Here is a 16,999-nt window from a genome sequence, read left to right on the forward strand (position 1 = left end):
TTTTTTTTTGGGTGGAGGGGTGTTGATTACTGATTTAATCTCCTTACTAGTAACTGGTCTGTTCAGCTGATATAAAGGGAACCTACCTCTGCATAATAAGGGCCATATATGACAAGCCCACAACTAACATTTTACTCAACGGTGAAGCATTTCCTCTAAGATTAGGAACAAGGCAAGGATGCCCACTCTTTCCACTTTTATAGTACTCTTTCAACATAGTACTGAAAATCCTAGCCAGAGAAATTAGGCAAGAAAAAGAAACATAAAGACTCCAAATTGCAAAGGAAGAAGTAAGGTTGTCTTTATTTGCTGATGACATTTTATATATAGAAAACCCTAAAGACTCCTCTAAAAAACTGTTAGAACTAATAAACGAATTCAGTAAAGTTGCACAATGCAAGATCACCACACAAAAATAGGTTGTATTTCTATACATTAATAACAAACTATCAGAAAGAGAAACTGAGACAACAATCCTATTTACAATAGCATCAAAAATAATAAAATACTTAGGAATATATTTTACCAGGGAGGTAAAATATCTGTACATTGAAAACTATAAGACATTAATGAAATAAATTGAAGGGGACATAAATACATGGAAAGATATCCTGTGTTCATGGATTAGAAGAATTAACAGTGTTAAAATGTCCATAACTACCCAAAGCAATCTACAAATTTAATGCAATCCTTATCAAAACAATCCTAAAATTTGTATGGACCCACAAAAGACCTTGAATAGCCACAGAAATCTTGAGAAAGAACAACAAAGCTGGAGACATCACATTTCCTGATTTCAAACTCTATTACAAAGCTATAATAATCAAAACAATATGGTATTGGCATAAAAACTCAGTGTTAACAGAACAGAGAGCCCAGAAATAAACCTATGCATATATGCTCAATTAATTTTTAACAAAGGAGCCAAGAATATACAACAGTAAAGGATAGTGTCTTCAACAGGTGTTGAGAAAACTGGATATCCACATGCCAAAGACTGAAACTGGACCCCTATCTTACACTACTCACAAAAAATCAACTCAAAATGGATTGAACATAGACCTGAGTCCTTAAAACTCCTAGAAGAGAACATAAGGAGTAAGATCCTTGACACTGGTCTTGGCCATGATTTTTGGATATGACACCAAAAGCAAAGGAACGAAAGCAAAATAAACAAGTGAGACTGCATCAAACTAAAAAGTGTCTGCATAGCAAATGAAACCATCAACAAAGTGAAAAGTCAACCTATGGAATGGCAGAAAGTATTTGCAAGCCATATATCTGATAAGGGGTTAATATCCAAAATATACAGAACACATAAACTCAATAGCAAAAAAAAAAAAAAATACACAACCCAATTTAAAAATGGGCAAAGAGCCCAAATAGACATTTTTCCAAAGAAGACATACAAATGGCCAACAGGCAAATGAAAAGGTGATTCACATCATTAATCCTTGGGGAAATGCAAATCAAAACCACAATGAGATATCACTTTACACCTGTTAAGATGCCTATTACTAAAAAGAAAAGAGATAACGAATGTGGGCAAAGTTATGGAGAAGAGAAAACCCTCATGCACTGTTGGTGGGAATGTAACTGGTACTATCACCATGGAAAACAGTATGGCGATTCCTTAAGAAATTAAAAATAGAAGTATCATAAGATCCAGCAATCCCACTTCTGGATATACAACCAAAGGAAACAAAATCATTTTTTCGAAGAGGTATCTGTATTACCATGTTCATTGCAGCATGACTCACAATAGCCAAGGTATAGAAATAACCTGAGTCCATTGACAGATAAATTAATAAAGAAAATGTGGTATATATAAATAATGGGATATCATTCATCCTGTAAAAAAAGAAGGAAATCCTGACATTTGTGACAGCATGGATGAACCTGGAGGGCATTATACTAAGTAAAATAAGCCAGACAGAGAAAGACAAGCACTGCACGATATCACTTATATGTGGAACAACAATAAAAAAAAGTTGAACTAATAGAAACAGATAGTAGAAAAGTGGTTGCCAGAGGCTGGGGTGGAGAAAATAGGGAGAGGTTGGTAAAAGGGTACAAACTTTCAATTATAAGATGAATAAGGTATGAGGATCTAACGTGTAATGTGGTGAGTATAGTTGATAATGCTGTACTGCATGATTGAAAGTTGCTAAGTGAGTAGAATTTAAATGTTCTCACCAAAATAAAAAGGTAATTATGTAAGGTAATGGGTATGTTAATTAACTCTGGGGTTATCCTTTAACAATATATACATCTATCAAATCATCACCTCGTACACTTTAAATACCTCACAGGGGCTTCCCTAGTGGCGCAGTGGTTGAGAGTCCGCCTGCTGATGCAGGGGATGCGGGTTTGTGCCCCGGTCCGGGAAGATCCCACATGCCGCAGAGCGGCTGGGCCCGTGAGCCATGGTCTCTGAGCCTGCGCGTCCGGAGCCTGTGCTCCGCAACGGGAGAGGCCACAACAGTGAGAGGCCCATTTACCGCAAAAAAAAAAAAAAAAAAAGATACATGCACCTTTATGTTCATAGCAGCACCATTCACAATAGCCAGGACATGGAAACAACCTAAATGTCCATTGACAGATGAATGGATAAAGAAGATGTGGTACATATATACAATGGAATACTACCCAGCCATAAAAAAGAACGAAATAGGGCTTCCCTGGTGGCGCAGTGGTTGAGAGTCCACCTGCCGATGCAGGGGATGCGAGTTCGTGTCCCGGTCCGGGAGGATCCCACGTGCCATGGAGCGGCTGGGCCCGTGGGCCATGGCCGCTGGGTCTGCGCGTCCGGAGCCTGTGCTCCGCAACGGGAGAGGCCAGGGCAGGGAGAGGTCCGCGTACCAGAAAAAAAAAAAAGAACGAAATAATGCCATTTGCAGCAACATGGATGCAGCTAGAGATCATCATACTAAGTGAAGTAACTCAGGAAGAGAAGGACATATACCGTATGATATCACTTACCCGTGAAATCTAAAATATGACAAAAACGAACCTATCTATGAAACAGAACCACGGACATAGAGAACAGACTGGTGGTTGTCAAGGGGAAAGGGGTTGGGGGAGGGGAGGGGTTGGGAGGTTGGGCTTAGCAGATGTAAGCTTTTATATATAGAATGGATACACAACAAGGTCCTACTGTATAACACAGAGAGCCATATTCAATATCCTATGATAAACCATAATGGAAAAAAATATTTTTAAAAAAATGTATATATATATGTGTATGTGTATATATATATATATATGTTTATATATATAACTGAATCACTTTGCTGTACAGCAGAAATTAATACATTGTAAATCAACTATCCTTCAATTTTAAAATACTGATCAAAAATAAATAAAGTAAAATGAAATGAATCCTTCCTTCCCCACTTCACTGTAAGCTTCTTGAAGACAAGGACTTGTTTTACGCCTAACATGTAGTTGGTACTCAGTAAATATTTAATGAATGGTGGAGCATCATGCTGTACATATCTCCATTCATTCAGTTATTGCTATTTCATCATCCTCTTGCTGCCTACAGATAGGATAACAAGATCCCCCTTCATCTGTATTTATCTGCCACTACCTACCTTGTCCCTCATGGTTCTCAAATCATTACAAAGTTTTAACAATTGAGTGAAATCATTCTTCACTTGTTCCCTGGAGAACAGAGTTGACTCAAAATTATACTTCAGCCTTAATCATCTGAACAACTTGGAGAGAAAAATCTCAAATAAAGATCCTGCTAGCTCCTCAGTCTGGAAGGCTCTTTCCCTGCCAGAAGGCTGCTCCTTAGGAGGCTGAGTTGGGACCCCAAGGAGTGCAGAGCGGCTCTCCTCCCTCCCTGTGCTGCTCACAATTGTCTGCCTTGGAGTAACCCTGGAGAGAGGGGGAAAGAGAGAATTGGCCATGGAGGAGGCACACTAAGGTGTTAATCCGGGTCCTCCTCCCAAACACAGTCCTGAATCTTGACTCTGTGGATGACCTCTAGGCGAAACCTTCTCTTTGGGTGAAGAGTGCCTTCCTCCAGAGGGTGCATGGGATCCTCACTTCAAAATGCCCTGCCATCCTTAGAAATAGGCACTGTGCTCAGTGGTTTTAAATGTGAACAAGACCATGCCTCTCAGTCTGTATTTGTCCCGCATTTTTCTTTTCTTTTTTTAAAAATAAATTTATTTATTTATTTTTGGCTGCGTTGGGTCTTCGTTGCTGTGCGCAGGCTTTCTCTAGTTGCGGCAAGCAGGGGCTATATTCTTCGTTGCGGTGCACGGGCTCTAGGCGCCCGGACTTCAGGAGCTGTGGCTCGTGTCCCGCATTTTTCATGTAATCATTATGAAATATAATTTCCAGCCTGTGGAGCTGAATACAATTCATAACCAAGTTTATAAAATATTTTAAAATATTTTCCAGTTGTCTGTTTATTCCTCCTAATCCTCCGTATCCTCTACTGTTTTAGGTCATCTACCCCTTTGCTATCCAACTCACTGGAGGGAGAGGAAAGGAGTCAATGCTAGAGGAAGACATGAGGGTAGGTAGTTTCTAACTGAACTTCTGCAGACAGTACAAACCAGCATTAAAATGGTGATGCTGGGCTTCCCTGGTGGCGCAGTGGTTGAGAGTCCGCCTGCCGATGCAGGGGACACGGATTCGTGCCCCGGTCCGGGAAGATCCCACTATGCCGCAGAGCGGCTGGGCCCGTGAGCCATGGCTGCTGAGCCTGCGTGTCTGGAGCCTGTGCTCCGCAACGGGAGAGGCCACAGCAGCGAGAGGCCCGCGTACCACACACACACACAAAAAAAATGGTGATGCTGTGAATGAGGTTATGGAGCATTTCCTACAATGGCCCCTTAATCAATCATTCAACAATTATTTATTGAGTGCCTGCCATATGCCTAACATTCAATCACTCGTTGGTTCAACAGAATTTTATGCTGCCGGGATCTGTGTTAGGGGCTAAAATGCAAAAATGAGTAAGATGTGGTCTCTACTCTCCAATAGCTCATTTCTGCAAAAAAAGACAAGACCACCAACTCACACAACTGAAGAATAATCTGAAATTATGTGTACTAGAACTGAATGTTCATAGAGCTCGGTGGACTGAAATTGTAAAGATGCAAAAAACCCAAAAACCTTCTTAAAGGAGGAAGTGCCTGAAAAGAGCTTTGAAAGAGAAGTAAATAATAGATAAGCAAAAGAAAGGAGGGAAGGCACCCCAGGCTGTGGGAACAGCTTTGGAAAAAGCCAGAGGCTAAAGCAGGCTTCAGATGCTTTGGGAGCAGCAAGGAAATGGAAAGGACAAAGTAGGCTCTTCATTAGATCCGCAAACCAGTTTAAACTTCTTTCCAAAGGAATGGTGAAATTTTGATAAGGTATTGTGTGTGGGTTATGAGTCTTTTAACTGTGCCGGCTTATAATTAAACCATTGTCTCTAGTCATTGCTAGATAGCTACTGAGAAAAGCCAGTTACCCCATGCTAATGTATAACTTCTTTGTTTTATGCAAAACAGCCAGCTCTAGTCTAAAAAAGAGCTGAGTGCCTCTATTCAAGTGGAATAGAATGAAAATAAAAACCCAGGGCTTTCATGCTCACAGGGTCTTTCCTGGACACACACAGTCAGAGCATCATGTAATTTTCTCTCTTTCCCTTCTAAGAGGGTGGAAAAAGAAGCAAAAATGCTCTGCATCCCAGAAGGCCAAGAATAAGCCAGGGCCTGGCTGTCCCCATGCAAGCAGCCATGCAGGCAGATGCAGCCACCAATCCCGAAGGCAAAGAACATAGGGGACAATGGAGAGATACACTGCTGAGGAGCGGAAGAAAAGGAAGGGCTTTCAAAAAGTCAAACTGGGGCTTCCCTGGTGGCGCAGTGGTTGAGAGTCTGCCTGCCGATGCAGGGGACACGGGTTCGCATCCCGGTCTGGGAAGATCCCACATGTTGCAGAGTGGCTGGGCCCGTGAGCCATGGCTGCTGAGCCTGCGCATCCGGAGCCTGTGCTCCACAACAGTGAGAGGCCCGTGTACCGCAAAAAAAAAAAAAAAAAAAAAGTCAAACTGAAGGGAAATGTGTTTGTTTATAAAATTAAAGTTCAGAGAGAACAGATAAAGAAAAACTGAAGAATGAATAGGAGAAGCCCCAAAATGCATTTTGCTCTTTTTTTTTTAATATCAAAGATAAAACTCCTTGACACTAATAATTAGTTAGCTAGCCAGAGTTTTTAATTTTGGTCACCCTAATGAAGAGGGTGGAGAAAATTCAGAGGAGTGATGAATAATGGTCAGAGATAAAGAGGATTGGGATTGGATAGTCTTTATTTCTAAACAGAAGAGTTTCCTAATGATGGAGTCTGTTGTGCTAACCATTGTAACTGAAACAGATTATAAAACGTTTTCTGAAGCTTTCACAGTAGACAGGATCCTCCCAAAAGGACATATTTACTGTTTTTGTTTGTTTGTTTGTTTTGTGGTATGCGGGCCTCTCACCGCTGTGGCCTCTCCCACTGCGGAGCACAGGCTCCGACACGCAGGCCCAGCGGCCATGGCTCATGGGCCCAGCCGCTCCGCGGCACGTGGGATCCCCCGGACCCGGGCACAAACCCGCGCCCCCTGCATCGGCAGGCAGACTCCCAACATATGCGCCACCAGGGAAGCCCAAGGACATATTATGGTAGGAAAAGTAGAATATATGTTTGTGAAGGATCCTTAAAGAGTCTATGGATGACTGAAGCTCCTTTTTTTTTTTTTTAATTGATTTTATTTTATTTATTTTTGGCTGCATTGGGTCTTTGTTGCTGCACACGGGCTTTTCTCTAGTTGCAGCGAGCCGGGGCTACTCTTTGCTGTGGTGCACGGGCTTATTGCTGTGGCTTCTCTTGTTGCAGCGCACGGGTTCTAGGCACACGTGCTTCAGTAGCTGGGGCACACAGGCTCAGTAGTTGTGGTGCACGGGCTTAGTTGCTCTGTGGCATGTTCTGTGTGATCTTCCCGGACCAGGGCTCAAACCCGTGTATCCTGCATTGGCAGGCTGATTCTTAACTACTGCACCACCAGGGAAGCCCTGGAGCTCTTACATTGCTAGTAGGAATGCAAAATGATACAACCACTTTGGAAAACAGTTTGACAGTCTCTTACAAAGATAAACATACACTTACCATACAATCCAGCAATCCCACGTTTAGATATTTACCCAAAAGAAATGAAAACGTATGTCTACTCAAAGACTTGTATGCAAATGTTCATAGCAACTTTATTCAAAATAGCCCCAAACTGGAAAAAACCCGAATGTCCATCAACTGGTGAATAGATAAATAAATCGATGGGATACCCATACCGTGGAATGCTACTCAGCAGTAAAAAGGAATGACTAATGATACAGGCAGCAACATGGACTCATCTCAAAAGCATCTGCTAAGTGGAATAAGCCAGACACTAAAGGCTATATACTGCATGATTCTATTGGTGTGACAGTCTGGAAAAGGCAAAGGGGACAGAAATCAGATCAATGGTTACCGGGGGCTAAGGATAGGGAAAGGGAACTGATTCCAAAGAGGAGGAAAAATTGGGGGGTTATGGAACTCTTCTATATCTTAATTGCAGTTGTAATAACACAACTATATACATCTGTCAAAATACATTAATCTGTATATTTTAAAGGAGTGAATTTTACTGTATCTTAACTATACCTCAGTATGAAATCTAATTTTCCTCTCATGGTTTCCTTTTTAACTCTGTTGTCTTCTTCACTTTGAACCTCTAAAGGGCCAAAGCTTCTAATTCCAGGCCCACCCCTCCCTGGAATGAGATTACAAGGAGTCATAATGGCTGAAGAGAACTTCTTGACAAGAAAATGAAAGAGATGGCCTGCTATGGTCTGAATGTTTGTGTTTCCCCCAAAATTCATATGTTGAAATCCTAAGCCCTAAAAGTGATGGTATTAGGAGGTGGGGCCTTTGGCAGGTAATTAAGTTGTGAGGGTGGAGCTATCAAGAAGATAATTAGTGTTCATAGAAGAGACTCCCGGGAGAGCTCCCAGCCCCTCCTACCACGTGAGATACAGTGAGAATTCTGCGACCTGACCCATTACAGGGCCCTCCCACACCATGCTGGCACCCTGATCTCACACTTCCAGCCTCCAGAACTGTGAGAAATAAATGTCAGTTGTTTATAAGCTACCCAGTCTTTGTTATTTTGTTATAGCACCCAGAATGGACTGAGACAGGGTCCCCCAATTGTTTCCAAGAAATCATTGGTAAAATTTGTCCTGCACAAAGAAATGCCACTGGCCAATCATAGAATATACAGAGGAACAGAGGACAGGATCAAAGACAAGGATGCTCTCTCTCCACGTCTAAATGGAACCAAGGGAAGGCTGTCAGCGTGGTTTAGACGGAGGTTTCACAGAGTAGGCTATTGCCAGCAAGTGAAGCCGAGGCACCTTCCTAGCCATCCCAGCTGGGAGTGTTCCAGCCACTCTGGGACGCCCCAAAGTGTAGGCACAGGGATGGCTTCCCCCACTCCACCAAGGTTCACAAAAGCCGAACGGTGACCTGACAGGGCACCTGTGAGACACGGGCAGACATCATTTCTGCTCATGGTGCCTGGACAGTTGGCTCCAGAGCTCCTGCCGCAGATGATGCCAGGTTCCCAGCCAAGGATGGGCCGATGAGGTCTCTGGTGCAGTCTAGCCATAGGGTTCTGAATCATGGAACTCACCAAGTACTGTCTTTGATGGGCTTGTCTGAGGATGTCCAGGATAGGAAAATTACTATCAAACACCAGGATCAGGCCCCAAGTATCTGGGCCTGACTCCTGCCAATCCTGGGAGCAAGGTAGTAGTGATGGGAAATGGAGTTCTACCCTGTTCTACCCTGCCAGGATAGAACAAACATTTCAGGTGTTTGTTGAGGGGACTTCTGGTACAAAGAAAAAAAGAGAATGTATTCAAATTTCACACAAAATGGTTTGAAAATTCATGTCCTACTACCCAAGTAGAGTCTCCTGTATAACTCTGCCCCCCACACCCACCGCAATCCAGGCTGTGTGGCACTGAAGACCAGTTTCCGCCACATTTGCCGACACGTCTATTACCAGGCTCCTCACAAGACTGTGCCCACAACAAGCACATGCCCAGCTTTTCCCTAGAGCAGACTCAGGTGCATGGAGGGAGTTGTTTGCCAAGTGCAGCCCCATCCCTTCTAGAAGAGAAGACACCAGGAGTCAGGCTGGGAGGAGATTAGAGCTCATTCAGCCCACTGGTTTTGAAATTTTTGTGGTTTTTTTTCATGAAATGTGATGAACGTTTCAATTCTTTCCCAGAAAAATGCTTTACAAGTTCACAGACCCCCTGAATCTTGTCCACGAACTCCAAATTAAAGGCCCTGATCTATTCAAATCCCTTCATTTTAGAGCACCTGATTTGACAGTAAACATTCAATACACTATTACGGTTGTAGTTGTTCAAGGTGGAAAAAAAAGAAAGAAAATCCTGAGACTTAAAAAAAGGTGAAATGGTGGACCCGAGGCCACACAGACAGTGAGTGACTGAGTTGGAAACAAACCCAAGACTTTCAGGCCAGTGCTCTCTCTACCCCATCACCTTGAAACAAGGCCTTTTGGAGTTTTCTTTCAGCCTTTTTAGATTTTTACCTTCATCCCATAAAGACCCAAGTAGTGCCAGCCAGTTGTATGAACAGATGTGAAACAAGAGGGCTGTCAGGGAGTTGAGAAGCTCCCATGTTCCACCTCTCTCCAGGCCCTTCCTTTTCCTCAACTGTCCATGTTACCCCATTACCTTCTCACCCACACACCCCCTTACATCCACCAGAAATACCTACGAACACAAAAGGAAGGTGGCTGCTAGCAAAGAGATCCAGATGACACCAATTGCATGATAGTGGCCTCGCTAAGCCCACATCAGGTTGTACCATGATTCACTAACATATACAGAGTCAAACAAGCCATTCTCTTCTCTCCCTGCCTTTAAAGCAATTGTCATAGGGAAGTATTGGGGTGGGGAACAGTGAAGGGATCATTTCTTTGAGACTTCCAAGAAATATAACACCCCCTCTTCCAGTGTCTCACTTGCAAAATGTACGTCCTGGTGTCAACTGAACACTCCAGGCTCACTGAGAGTCCCTTTCCTCTGGTTCAAGCTCAGGCCATCAAATCTTCAAAGATCAGAGCTCCTCCTAGCCCATTCTCCTGTCTAATTAATTCAATACCTAGTATCCTGCATTCCTAAGTCCTTTCATCTAATTCTTTGGTCATTTTTATGACCTGTCTACAGACTATTTTAAATGTCTTATTTTAGTTATTATAGCATTAAACTGAACCCAACGCATGAAGAAGGCTCTAACGAAAGATGACTAAACAGGATTACTCTTTAACTCCTATTTAAACTCCTACAATTCCTAGTTAACTCCGACTATGACTAGTAGTCATATTCAATTAATGGTATCCACCATCATGTTGGAGTTTTTAACAACATAATATAGGTCATCTGATATCTATTTTACTTGAGAGGAAATATGGCCCTTAAGTGACAGTGCATCCCTGGAGGAGGAGTAACTGAGAGTACATGGGATTGAAGAGTTGACCTGGATATATTCAGGCTCCACCATCTATTCTATACCATAGAGAGCCTCCTTCAGCCTCAACTCTTGCTTTTAAAAATGAGAATAATGTTTATTTCAACATCTAAAAATGGCAAAATAAAATTAAAATACCCTATGTTGTAGAAGATTCAGAGAAAAGATGCTCTCCAAAAGCAAGTGTGATTCCTCGGGAGCACCATCTGGGAATGTGGGGGAAACACATTGAAATGTGCAGACCTACTGATCCAGTTATTCCACTTGTGGACAAAGAATGTCACCTGCCATATCCCTAAACAAAGGATGTTACTGCCATCAAACCATCAGCCACTGCTGCGTTCCCCAGTGGTGCACCCTGAGGGGAACTCAGGAAGGAGAAAAACAGGATACTGGCCCTAGATATTCAATACTAAGATGCATATCAAATGAATGATTTCAATGAGCCCAGAGTCTTGCATCTTCCCACAGAGAGAAAAGCGCTAAATTCATTAACTTGATGTATCTGGTTTTCTTTAATTAATAGTAATCTTACGATGTTCCAACTACCTGTTTTTTTGTTGTGAAAACTCCTATATTTCCTGGCTTCTCCCTCATCTCTTCGGAACAGTCCCTCAGAGATATCTGAGGGGTTGTCTCCTAAGCTTAAATCCTCAGTAAGTCCACCAAATTAAACATAATTCTCAACTTTTAGGTTGTGCATTATTTTTCAGCCAACAGTTTTGGCAACCAAAGAAAGGACCCAGGGGAGACTTCTTTCCTTCACCTGAACTCTACAAGAACTGGAGCCTTGGTACCAGAGGAGGCCTCTTGTGCCCATCCACCACCTCAGAGAGTCGAGATGAATTTGGGTGAGTCTCTTCTTGTTCTCAGATCTCCCAATTATTGGCTTATTATCCTGAGTTTTGGCAGTGTCTAACAGGTACCTGGCTCCCCAGTTGAAAGATACTGGGGAAACCCGGTTGAAAGACACTAGGAGTTGTTCAGTTGAGATAGTGAACAATCTGGACTGGGTGATTAGGTGAGAGGCTGGACTAACATTTTTGCCTCCAACTAACACTCAGCCAGGTTTATTTTCGTCCAAACTTACACTTACGGGCTTCCCTGGTGGCACAGTGGTTAAGAATCTGCCTGCCAATGCAGGGGACAGAGGTTCAAGCCCTGGTGTGGGAAGATCCCATGTGCTGCGGAGCAACTAAGCCCGCGCACCACAACTACTGAGCCTACACTCTAGAGCCCGCGAGCCACAACTACTGAGCCCGTGTGCCACAACTACTGAAGCCCGCGCACCTAGAGCCTGTGCTCCGCAAAAAGAGAAGCCACCGCAATGAGAAGCCCGTGCACCGCAACGAAGAGTAGCCCCTGCTCGCTGCAACTAGAGAAAGCCTGTGCGCAGCAACGAAGACCCAACGCAGCCAAAAATAAATAAATAAATAAATAAAAATTTTTAAAAACTTACACTTACAAGTACTTAATTGGGAATAAAAGGAAATCTTGCCCTAAAAATGGTCAATAGGGGGCTCTTATTGCATACACAGTTAAGTTACAGAAAACAGGCCATAAAACATCTTTTAAGAATTCTGACCTTAAAGAAACAAAAGCCCTCCTAGGTGGATCGTGCATTTCTCTCCTGTGAGATGTAAATATTCCACCTGATCTTCTTTAGGCATTGTGTGTGTATGTGTGTGTGTGTGTGTGTGTGTTGTGTGGTTTTTTGTTTGTTTGTTTTTGCGGTACGCGGGCCTCTCACTGTTGTGGCCTCTCCCGTTGCGGAGCACAGGCTCTGGACGCACAGGCTCAGCGGCCATGGCTCACGGGCCCAACCGCTCCATGGCACGTGGGATCTTCCCGGACCGGGGCACGAACCCGTGTCCCCTGCATTGGGAGGCAGACTCTCAACAACTGCGCCACCAGGGAAGCCCTGTGTGTTGCGTTTTGAGAACTTAGTCTCTACCATCCAGAAGATACACATATTCTGTACATTTGTCAGCCAATTGAATAGACTGGGATTCTGAGCAGTCTTTTTTCTGACTGTGTCAACTCTCGGGCTTTTTGACATCTTAACCTTCATTGCATCAGCTATACAATGAAGGCCTTTACTTTCTTAGGCTATTTGGGGGAATAAACTTTCTGGATCTTGTATAGGTGGCATTCTTCATACTCTTTTGTGGGGACACCTCTTGTGTCTTATTGGTTTGAGTCACTATTAAGATATATCTCATCAATGCCCAGATGATGGATCCTTTAAATTGGAGAAACTTCTAAATTGGTAAATTTTTAAAGCGCTCTCCTTATAAACAGCTGTTTTATTGGTACTTACGAAAAAAACAGATTAAATAGTGGAAAATATACATACATATATAAAATGGTTAACCTAAGAACTATCTTAATTTAAAAAAATGGTTTGAGAATCCTTATTTGTGGTCTCTGCTTCCCCTCAATAAGTCTTATAGGTGCTAATAAAAAACATTAGGATAATTTATATTAATTAGGTTGATTAACAGGGAAGTAAGAAAAAACTGAAGTAAAGTCTAGAGACTTCCTCCCAACAAGGTGGAAATTTTAAGGGGACTCATCCCAAAAGGATAAAAATCTTTCAATGATTATTAAGAAAGGGGATAAATAAAACAGACGTTAATAGGATTAAAAACAAAAAAGTTTTGATACAACGCTACCTAAGGTTGAATGGGTCAAAGGGACCCCTTATTGGTCCCTAACTGTGTGGTCAGTCCACTCAACATGGCTGTCCTCTTGCTCTTTGTACAGCCCCTGATCAACCAGTCTCTGCTTCACCTGCACCCTACTCATGTGAACATGCTTACCCCCTGTCCTTTAGACCAGAAAGTCTCCACCTGCTAGTTTATTAAAGGGAAACATCTGTCCTTGTGAGGGTCGTTGACCTGAGGGGCTGTGAGGGGCATGCCCCAGCTGCTGGTTGCCCTGGTAACTGATGAGCCAACCCAATGACAATTCCCCCTATAAACGGTAGCCTCCTTCTCCCCTCAGTAGTAAAGACTGCTGCTGTGTCCTGCCTGCCATCTGTCACACACAGTTGGATGTCACTCCAGGACCTCGTTGCAGGTATGTAAGATCCCCTGTCTATTAAACCACTGATGTCTCTGTCACTGTCTTGGGGCTCTTTCTTCGGTCTCGAGGCTGGGCAACTGCAAGGCTTGCAGGCCCACAGAGTGCAGCCCAACAGCAACTTTAAAGGGCCCCAAACAAGTCTGCTCTATTTACCCCAGTTTAAAATATACGTATTTAAAAGGATGGAAGAAAGTTGCAGTGAGATACCTGATCAACAATTTCTTGAGCCAACTAATCAAGTGAAAAAAATTAAGAAAAGGGCCTGAGACCCTTGGCTCAGCCTCTCACTGGGGACCCCAGAGACTTTTATACAAAAAAAAGATAAAATGGTTGGGATAAAAAGGAATGTTTCTGAACTCCTTGTAAGACCAAGGCTTGTTGATGGCATCTTAATGGAAACTAAGGTTAAAAGTATAAAAGTTGATAAAATTAAGGTAAAAGTTTATCAAAATTGGTATATTTAAATGGGCTTTATGTAAGATGGTTCCATCTCTTTTGCCTAAGGATATTGTGGGACAGACATTATGTCTCACTGGAGAATGCTTCCTCTGTCTGGTATTATAAGACACGGCATATGAATCTGCCCCTAAGGAAATATTAAATATACTAAAGGAAACCAATAGGGTTACCTGGGCCTGCACAATATAAAGTAAAAACTGGGAGCAATATTCAGGGGCAAATTAAAAAAAATAATAGAGATTTTGCTCTGGATTTAACCTGTGCCTCAGAAAGAGGACCTTTGTTAAATGCCTTATGCCAGCTTTTGAAGCCATGATAAATTAAACCCTAAAATTCTAGAACATAGAACTCTTGAATTTCAGTTTTGTTGGAAATCTCATTGATATAAAAAAGCAAATAAAAGAAAATATGGTTTGGCAAATCAATCTTTTAATATCATGTAGGCAACAAACCAGTTCTTTGGAGACTTAAAAGCAACTGTCTTTGTCCTGAAAATCTCTACAAATCAGAAATGTAAATATAGCCCACAATGACCTGAGCCTGAGCCTAATTAGCTCAATCAGGTAAAACCAGAAACCAAGGTTAAAAAAAAGAGAGAAAGGCCTTTTTGTTTTTTTTGCTGTACACGGGCCTCTCACTGTTGTGGCCTCTCCCATTGCAGAGCACAGGCTCTGGACACGCAGGCTCAGCGGCCACGGCTCGCGGGGCCCAGCCGCTCTGCGGCATGTGGGATTTTCCCAGACTGGGGCACGAATCCGTGTCCCCTGCATTGGTAGGCGGACTCTCAACCACTGCGCCACCAGGGAAGCCTGAGAAAGGCCTTTTTAAACTCAAACTGCTAGAAAGGCTCCCTCACCCAGAAGGCTCCCTCACTCAAAACCTAATTCATAGCCTCCTTAAGGGTTTATCAAGAAAAAAACAAATTTTAAGTCTTTCCCACAAATAGTAAATCCTTAGTCATCTGAGCAAATAAATTTAACTTCTTCCAACTGTTATTTATAAGCTAGTAAGTTTATATTGTAATATCTGATTCATAACTAAGTTTTTTAAGTGAAACTATGAGATCTCTAGTTTTGTCTATTTAAATGTCTGTGTACACATCGTACATATGAGATGTCACTACCTCTGGATATACTCTCAAAATTAAATTTATAAAAGACCCCTATTTAGTTGACTTAAAAGTAGGTGCTTACAAACTAAATATTTCTAAATATAAAGGAAACTGGCCAGAATGAATTTCAGGTTCACATGACCTAGGAAATATTCAATATTAAATTAATATCTATTAATATTAATAGCTTTTTAAGCTTGCTGACTTAATCAATATAGACATGTTTTTTATTGTACCAAGGTTTACTGAAGGTCAATAAGTTCATATTATTTGTGTTGCAGAGTTTGTCAGCAAAAAAAAAAAAAAAAAAAATTAACTTGGTATGGTGATATTTTATAAGTTTAAAGTTACCTGAGATAAGAATTTTCAGGTGAACTCTTAGGAATAATTATGTTTTGGGTATGTCTGTCTAAAATAGTTTCTCCAGATTTTTGGTAATTTGAGCTTTGCTAAATTAAGTTAAATGATGGGAATTCATAGAATATCCAGGTCATTTCAAATAATATAAAATACTGGAATATTAATTGCTAAACAAGTCTAAATTTGCCTACTTTTGTCTCCTTACAAGAGGGAAGCTAAAGGTGTTTGGGTTTATTAGATGCACATCTTGTACCACATTGAAGAAAGAAATTTTTCTCTGAGAAAATGGATGTTTCTCCTGGTTATGGACTATTCCAATCAGAAAATGCTGATGGGGGCTTCCCTGGTGGCGCAGTGGCTAAGAATCTGCCTGCCAATGCAGGGGACGCGGGTTCGGGCCCTGGTCCAGGAAGATCGCACATGCCGCAGAGCAACTAAGCCCATGCACCACAACTACTGAGCCTGCGCTCTAGAGCCCGCGAGCCACAACTACTGAGCCTGTATGCCACAACTACTGAAGCCCGCGCACCTAGAGCCCGTGCTCTGCAACAAGAGAAGCCACCGCAATGAGAAGCCTGTGCATCGCAACAAGGAGTAGCCCCCACTCACCGCAACCAGAGAAGAGCCCGTGTGCAGCAACGAAGACCCAATGCAGCCAAATAAAAAATAAATAAAATAATTAAAAAGAAAATACTGATGGGCTTACCTGGTGGCACAGTGGTTGAGAATCTCTCTGCCAATGCAGGGGACACAGGTTCAAGCCCTGGTCCACAAAGATCCCACATGCTGTGGAGCAACTAAGCCTATGCACCACAACTACTGAGCCTGCGCTCTAGAGCCAACGAGCCACAACTACTGAGCCTGCATGCCACAACTGCTGAAGCCCATGCACCTAGAGCCTGTGCTCCTCAACAAGAGAAGCCACTGCAATGAGAAGCCCATGCACCACAACGAAGACGAACCCCTGCTCACCGCAACTAGAGAAAGCCCACAAGCAGCAACAAAGACCAAATGTAGCCAAAAATAAATAAATAATTTTTTAAAAAAATTCTGGTATGACAAACAATTCACAATTACTTGTTCCTTGTCAGTTTTCACTAGAGATTAAAGTTTTTAAGGGTTAAATTTGTAATATGTAATTAAAGCTGATAAAATATATTAAGGGAAACATTTCAGTATGCAAGGAGAACGTGACTTTCAGCAAAAGAAGGTATGAGGAATGGAAGTACATTGTATTAAGGGGAAATAGTGATTTTTGTCCTACAACTGGTTGTTTCTGGATGGAAAAAGGAACTAATATAGATACAGAAAGTTGTGGAAGGTTTGTAGAAAGGGAGCCCTGAAAAAGGAGTTTTATGCATGGTCAGGCTGGGATCAGATTAAACTTAATTAGGC

This window comes from Phocoena sinus, chromosome 2 (genome assembly GCF_008692025.1).
Source record: "Phocoena sinus isolate mPhoSin1 chromosome 2, mPhoSin1.pri, whole genome shotgun sequence".
Lineage (NCBI taxonomy): Eukaryota > Metazoa > Chordata > Mammalia > Artiodactyla > Phocoenidae > Phocoena > Phocoena sinus.